Here is an 8,331-nt window from a genome sequence, read left to right as displayed (position 1 = left end):
CCTGTCTTCTCGAGCTTCGTAGCTCCTATTCACCTGGATTACTACGATGAGTGAATTGCATTTTGCCTCGACGGTCTCGGCTCCAAGCTTTTGGCCAGTTCTAAACCTGCAATCATAGCCTCATACTCGGCTTCATTATTAGTCAATTTGTGGTTTTTATGGATTGTCTGATTACGCCGCCAACGGGTATACCGAGCCTGGATCCTCTTATATTTGTGGCGCTGTCTGTGAACAGGGTCCATACCACGGAAGATGTGCCTGATTTTAATAAAAGTTCCCTCTCTACCTCGGATACGAGGGAGGGCAAAAAATCGGCCACGAAATCCGCCAGAATTTGGGACTTGATGGCTGTTCGAGGTTGATACTCAATATCATACCCTCCGAGTTCGATGGCACATTTGGCCAATCGGCCCGATAGCTCGGGTTCGTGCGGTATGCTCCGGACGGGGTATGTCGACAAAATGCAAATACGGTGACATTAAAAATAGGGCTTTAGCTTTCGCGAGGTGCTTATTAGCGCGAGAGCTAATTTTTCTAGATAGGGATACCTGGTTTTGGCGTCCCCCAGGGTCCGGCTTACATAATAAACAGGAAATTGCGTGCCTTGCTCCTCTCGAACTATTATGCCGCTTATCACTATTTCAGACACGGCCAGGTACTGATATAGTGTTTCATCCTCCTTTGGCGTATGCAACAAAGGTGGACTAGTCAGATATCGTTTTAGTTCCTCTAAGGCGTGTTGGCAATATGGAGTCCATTCAAAGTTGTTCTTTCTTTTGAGTAAAGAGAAGAAATGATGGCTCTTATCTGATGACCTTGATATGAATCTGACTAGGGTCGCTATCCGCCCTGTTAGCCGTTGTACGACCTTTACGTTGTTCACCATCGTGATTTCTTCGATGGCCTTTATTTTATCAGGATTAATCTCGATCCCCTTGTTTGATACCATGAAGCCCAGGAATTTGGCCGAACCCACTCCGTAGGCACACTTCTCGGGGTTGAGCTTCATGTTGTAACTTCTGAGGATGTCGAAAGTTTCCTGCAAATTAGTCAAATGGTCCTCTACGTGCAGGGACTTAACTAGCATATCATCAATATATACCTCCATTGATTTACCTACTTGATGCTTGAACATTTTATTAACTAGGCGCTGGTACATTGCCCCTGTGTTTTTTAGCCCGAAGGGCATAACGTTGTAGCAGTAGGTACCATACTTTGTGATGAACGAGGTTTTTTCCCTGTCCTCGGGGTTCATCTGCATTTGATTATACTCCGAGTAGGCGTCTAGAAAGGTGAGGGTCTCATGGCCGGCCATAGCATCGATCAGACGATCGATGTTAGGCAATGGGAAGGAATCTTTGGGACACACATTATACAAGTCTTTATAATCTATGCACATTCTTAGCTTTTTTCCCTTTTTAGGCACCACTACTACATTGGCCAGCCATTCGAGGTACTTTACCTCTATAGTGGATCCTATTTTAAGAAGTTTCGTTACCTCTTCTGTGATGAAGGCATGTTTTACCTTGGACTATGGTCTTCTGTTCTGCTTTACGGGTTTATACTTTAGATCGACGCTCAGCTTGTGGGAGGTTATTTCTGGCGGAATTCTTGTCATATCTAAGTGGGACCAAGCAAAACAGTCGATAATGTTACTAAGAAATTGAATGAACCCTTTCCCGAGTTCGGGGTTAACCCCGTTCCTAAGTATACCTTATGATCGGGGAGGTGTTTGATTAAAATGGCCTGCTCTAGCTCTTCGACTATTAATTTAGTTGCATCCGATTCTTCGGGGGAGATGAAGGTCCGAGGAGCGAGGAAATCTTCTTCATCGTCCTCAGGGATCTGTATGTTCCTAACCTCGTCTGAGATCGGGTGCGTGGGGATTGACACCTTATGCTGAACTGCGAACATTTCTTTGCTGCCCGCTGTTCTGCATGCCTTGGGAACTCCCCTCTCCCCTATTATAGCCGTTAGTTGCACTACCCCCGGGGCCGAAACCTGACGGCTCCTGAAGGTGGGTCTCGACCTCGGCTTTGAACCTCGAGAATCATGTTCGCGAGGCGACCTAATGACGGGGAAATTGGGCCCCCGGTTTTACCGTATACAATAGTATCATCTCATATCATATTCTGTCTGTATTCATTCGTTTGATATCATATCAATTCAATATCGTTGTAGCGTGCAACCCGATCCCTAACAATTTCACAATATTAACATAAATAACTCACCAACAATATTTATGAAATATCAACACAAAAGAGGATGAAGTGTATATAACACTTAAGAATCACCAATATGACAGAAAATATCAAACACCTCGAAATCACAAACTTTTATGATTTATTAATACGAGAATAACTTCACGGCTCACATAAGTGAAATAACATAATAGAGTGCATCAAGTAACATAAGAAAAAATAAAAGCAGGTAAAACATGTGACAATTTTAATATACAACTAAGGCAAGTAGGAACAAATAGCAGGTAAGCAAAATATTGAGTGGGTAATGGGTAAAATCAAACAAATAATAGTTAAGTAACAATTTAACAAGTAGATCATAAATGTCAAGTAGGAACATGCATCAATTAAAGCATATAACGACAGATAACATGGAATAATGAAGACATGGAAATAAATAACACAGTCCGGCATGCTAGATTTGCCGACGGTGCATATACATTCGTCACCTTACATATACGCCATTTTCCCATCTAATTCACATAATAAATAGTTCAACAATTTTTAATTCCCTCAAGTCAAGGTTAGACATAACACTTACCTCTTCCACAACAAATCAACACTCAACCACAACCATTCATTTATAATTAGCCTCCAAACCTATCAAATCTAGCCAAATATAATTCAAAATAAGCTGTAGAAACTACCTACAAGTAAAAAGATTAGATCTTTAATGAATTGGAAAAAAGTCAGCAAAAGTCAATCCAGGGCTCGCCCGGTCAAAACCCGAGTCCAAGGGTAGATCTCAACTACCTATAACCCCTCTAGTCCATATATGAGTTTTGTTTCAAAATTCGAGTCCAATTAACTCTTAAATCTCAATTATTTTTTTCAAAACATAGACAAAAAACCCCAAAATTTCTCTTAGATTTTCATGAATTAGATGTTAAATCTCATGGATAATCATGTAATATATTGAAAACAAGTCAGAAGTACTTATCCAATTATTGTAGGTGAAAGTCTCCCCTCCAAATCACCTCTTACCGAGTCTAGGGTTCTAAAAAAGAGAATGATACTAAAGTCCCCATTTCCAGACCTTATGTTTAGGAGCAGATGTTGTAATTGCACCACTGGGTTTGCAATTGCGAAGAATAAATCGTAATTGTAGTGTCACGCCCCAAACCTGGGGAGGTGTGGCTGGCACCCGGTACTGTGCTGGCCCGAGCGAACCACTCTGTAACTCATGATCATTCGACCAAAGCTAGAACATACATAGGTCGAGTTGGCTAAACTCATTCCTTTTGTAACTATCATGGGCCAACATCGCCACAACTCATAATCTACAACTGTAAGTGGGCCACAACTCGTAATGTATAACCATAAGTGGGCAAACACTATATCAATGAACCATCATTTTTAAAACATGAATACATATAGGTCATCAAGGCCTCTGACAGACTATACAAATGAATCTTTGTCTACAAATCCTCTAAGAGTATTAGACATCAAACAGGACAAGGCAGCAGCCTACCTATAAGTCTGTAGCAAAACTCTGACACGATGACTCATAGACTCAGCTGCACTCCGAATGAGGTGGAGTCTTACCGATCCTTCGCTGAATGCTAACCTCGTCTACTATGAGGGCTCGTCAAATAATATACCTGCATGCATGAATGCAGCGTCCCCAATATAAGTACATCAATATAAATAATGTAACGAGTATGTAAGGCGGAACTGAAACATAACAATAAGTCAACATAAATTAAAAACATATAAGAATCAACCTGAATATCTATAGTGCCACCGTATATGCATACTTATATATATAATGCTTCTCTTTGAGACTATTATCCATATCTTATGTTGCTTGACTGACCAACTGATCAGTGGTAACTACCCGACCGGCCGTAGCGCGGTGGTAAATATGTAACTACCCGACTGGCCGTAACTCGGTGGTAAATATGTAATTACCCAATCGGCCATAGCTCGATGGTAAATGCATGACTTTCCAACTAGCCGTAGCTCAATTGTAAATATATAACTGCCCAACCTGCCGTAGCTCGATTGTAAATACGTGACTTCCCAACCGGCTGTAGCTCGGTTGTAAAAATATGTAACTGCCCAACCGGCCATAGCTCGAAGGTAAATGAATGACTGCTTGACCTACTGTATCTCGGTGGTAAATATGTAACTGCCCAACCGGCCGGTGGTAAATGCATGAAGATGCATGTATCACTCTATTTTAAACATTAACATCTTTATCAAATACCTCAATAGAGACTTAGGAACATACTTAGATATGCTTGAATATCACTTTACAGGAATGAATAATATAGACATCCTTAACTGTTAAGAGTAGAATTACTTATGGAATAGCATTACGTTTACGTATCGTTACTTGGATCATGCCAAAAGGCGAAGGGACTAACCTTAATATACCTGAGTCGATTCTCTTGACAATCACTCTAATACATGTCTTTTGCGAAAAACACGTAACAACAGATCAAAGTAGGGGAAAATCCTTATGATATTCTTGAGAAAGAATGTACCGTGCTCTCTTAGAATAAGAATTCTCACGTTGCTAAGCATTGTAAGGGACCCTATAAATCCTCGAATTCTATACGTTACTTTGTAGTCTTGTATGAATTTGATGAAGTAACTCACGTAGCCATCTAACTCACTTTATTGTAAAGAATTCATATGAAATCATATTTGAGAATCCCACCAATCTAACTCATTTCATATTGTAGGATTCGTAACTCTTTGTAAAGCTTTTCATTATTTTATAGAGACACAAAATGAATTAGAATAATTTTTAAGTCTTTAAGTGTGGGCCCCACATTTTTGATGACTTAGCCAAACTTTTCTCTACATGTGCCACCTTTGATACATGAGTAAGAGTCACAATTAACTTTAGAATATTTAGTCTCTTGCTTCCACATGGGAGGCCCATCAATCTTATCCAAACATGCTTAATTACATAGTTAATCCACTACTAAAAATTCATAATTATCCAATTATCTATATAATTAAGAATTATCTCAAATTACTTAAAATACTACTTACTTTTAACACCCTTTATACATCTTACTATCATGGTCATGTGATACCTTGTATGGTACTAGTCCATAGATACCGGGTATTATAGCTCGGATCATATTTTATCTAAAAATGACAAACTTCGACGAAACTCATTTTCTTAGATTTGCTTACCCTCTCACCTTCACGAACTTATTTGAAATAGCATAATATAATACTTATATCCTCGAAAATAGTCTTGTCCTCATCCTAAAGTACTACTATTAAAATATTAATAAATCATAGTACCATATAAAATCATTACATATACTATTATTTCATTAAGACATCCATGTAAAAATGCATATATTTTCTCATCTTCTACTTTTACTAATATCATATAAAGAGTACAAATTTTCGTACGCTTAATTCTTAAAATGATAAAAAGATAACCTTCTTTTCTTGTGAGAAAATAATTTCTATCTTTACAATAAAGAAAATCTCATAGACTTTCTCATATTATGTGTATAATTTAAAGCATAATCAAAAGTAGTAATATTAATAACTATATAAAATCATATTTTTCAAACTTTTTACAAAAATGTTCCACTCAAAATACCATATCAAATGTATATAATGGTATCAATGTTGTTAAACTTACGGGGTCTTACAATAACATAGTAACAAATCCTCTATAACCTCATGAATGATCTTAATCCCTTCAAGATCATATTGATTACTACGAGTTATCCTAATATAAAAGTACAGATGTAACATGCAATGCCTATCAGCCGAAAGGTATATCGCAAATGCGACATTGACTTCGCAATTGCGAAGTTTGCTCCCATCGCAAATGCCACCAAGTGGTCGCAAATTCGAACCTACCCATCTCAAGTACTACTTCGCAATTGCGATCTAGGTATCACAATTGCGATGTCTGAAACCCCCTACTAAGATCGCATTTGTGATGCCGGTGCGCACAATTGCGGCACCCGAGGCATCAGCACACCAACAAACTTGTTCCAGCCCAAAACTTTTCGAAACACATCCGAAACTGACCCGAGTCCACGTCTCCAAACCAAACATCAATACAAGTCTAAATATATTATACGAACTTGCTCATACGATCAAAAAACTAAAATAACTTCTAGAACTACGAATCAAACCTCAAAACGCATGAATTTCAAAAGAAAACTTAAAGAGGTTCACTTATTCTGTCTCAGTAGCAAAGCTATCCTTGTTTCATTTGATACGTTCACTTATTCCATTCCATGCATGTCTTTTAACTTCTTTAAACAGTACTAGCTCTAAGCGTTAAACCGTGATGAAGAACATAAACAAGAAAAGAGAAGTTCTCTACTCCACCTTAACATCCTATCTTTAATTGATTATTTTGTATAACACTACTAAAGTTTGATTTTAACATTCTCGGTTTCTTATCATTGTAAGTATGATGGAGGATCGTCGGCTTAACTGTATGATTTAATAGGTAATATAGGTGCAAACATAAAAAGTCTAAAATAAATGGCTCTTAAGATGGTAAACTATCAAATGAAAGATGAAGCTGCAAATATGGGAATTCACTTTAAATAATCAAGACAATAAATGGAAATCCATATTACAATACCAGTTTACATTTTACACAATGAAGCTATGGCCAGAAAAAAGTCCTCTCCAATGCAAATTAATTCCTTCTTGTTGTCTAAGTCTAAATCATTATGCAAGGCATATTCTACTTATTATTTTGTTAAATTCATCCCATATCTCCCACATTAAAGTTGGTCTGTCTGTGTTATTCTTTTCACGGGTCTCAAGAAATGAAGGTTGCTATTGGAAACCGTGATTACTTTAAAGTATTCATGCTTCCTCGCAAAGAAGGTTCAGGATTCAGCTGTAAACTTGTTCATCTCTGGGAGATTTTGCAGGTACCCAAACTTCTGATTGGTCAGCCAAAAAGCTAGTGGAAGACCTGAGATGAAGACATGAATAAAAGAGGGTCAGAATTTAGAGTAGATATGGACTCAAGAAAATAACCAACAAAAAATTCATTGTTGCTTAATTACCTGTTGATAAACCTCTTAGATAATTCTGATCGTACTTTAAAGGATAAATACGATCGACATGTAATGGGTCGAAACTAGCAACAAGAGACGAGAAAGCTCAATGCGACCATCGGAGGAAAGGAATACAAAGGAGCTATTGTCCCCTTTCCATGCGAATTAGACATTTCGCCTTTTCTTGTTGCAGTAAAACCACAAAACACTGCAAAATAACAAGCCATTAGATATAATTAATTAGACTCCACTTCTTTTATTTTTTTAAGTGAATTTTATAAAGGAAAAAGGCAGATTGACACATCATAGATTAGAATGAAAGCATAAACGAAGAGAGGAACTTACAAACATGGTGACTCATTGATTCAATGTCGAAGAATCCATGAAGAGGATTCATGCTAGAATTGGATTCCATCATTGTCATCGTTGTCCTCTTCAGTGTTGGTAACCGTCATTATCTCTGCAGATAGGCTGAGTTGTACTGAGAATGATGGTGCTTGATAAAGCATATCACTATATATAGGAGGGACATGGGGCTCTTGGGTCAAATGTTGTTACAAACTTTACTAAAATAAAATCTAAATTCAAAAGAGAAAATCTGATTTACTCCAAATTTTACTGAAAATATAAAAGTCTATTTGTTGTAAATTCTAAAATATATAATAAGTTGTTATTAGTAAAATCTGATTCCCTTCCAACTCTATGATGAATATTTTGTCAGTTATTGATTGTATTCTTTCTCTACAAATAGTAAGTTATTAATATATCTGATTCTCGCCCAACTCTAAGTCAAAAATTTGGTTAGTTTTTTTGGTGTATCTCGACCTTTTATTTCTTTCGTTAAAAGGAGACTTGGGAAATTTCTAATCTGGATCTTACAATTGCACTCAGAAAGGAAAAAAAGAGTCTTTACCTAATTCAGTTTTGTGAACTACATACGTACTATATTTTATGAAAATTTATTATCCTTCTACAAAGCTTCTATATCCACTTGTTTTCGATATTCATAACAAAGACTACGATGGTTTAGTAAAAATATGAACGCCCCTGGAACTTTTTCTCATTTTCATTATTTCAGT

General features: G+C 37.3%; 1 long non-coding RNA gene across 1 annotated transcript; it reads right to left on the bottom strand.

The window, feature by feature from the left end:
- Positions 1-6,764: 6,764 nt before the first annotated feature.
- Positions 6,765-7,687, bottom strand: LOC104243450 (uncharacterized). Its single transcript, XR_715200.2, has 3 exons — positions 7,598-7,687; positions 7,262-7,460; positions 6,765-7,167 (listed from the first exon to the last, which is right to left on the bottom strand). It is a non-coding gene; the product is annotated as an uncharacterized lncRNA (long non-coding RNA).
- Between the last annotated feature and the right edge of the window lie 644 nt (positions 7,688-8,331).

This window comes from Nicotiana sylvestris, chromosome 4 (genome assembly GCF_000393655.2).
Source record: "Nicotiana sylvestris chromosome 4, ASM39365v2, whole genome shotgun sequence".
Taxonomy (NCBI): Eukaryota; Viridiplantae; Streptophyta; class Magnoliopsida; order Solanales; family Solanaceae; genus Nicotiana; species Nicotiana sylvestris.
The sequence above is the reverse complement of the archived record's forward strand: the minus strand, read 5'-3'. Positions and strand labels throughout refer to the sequence as shown.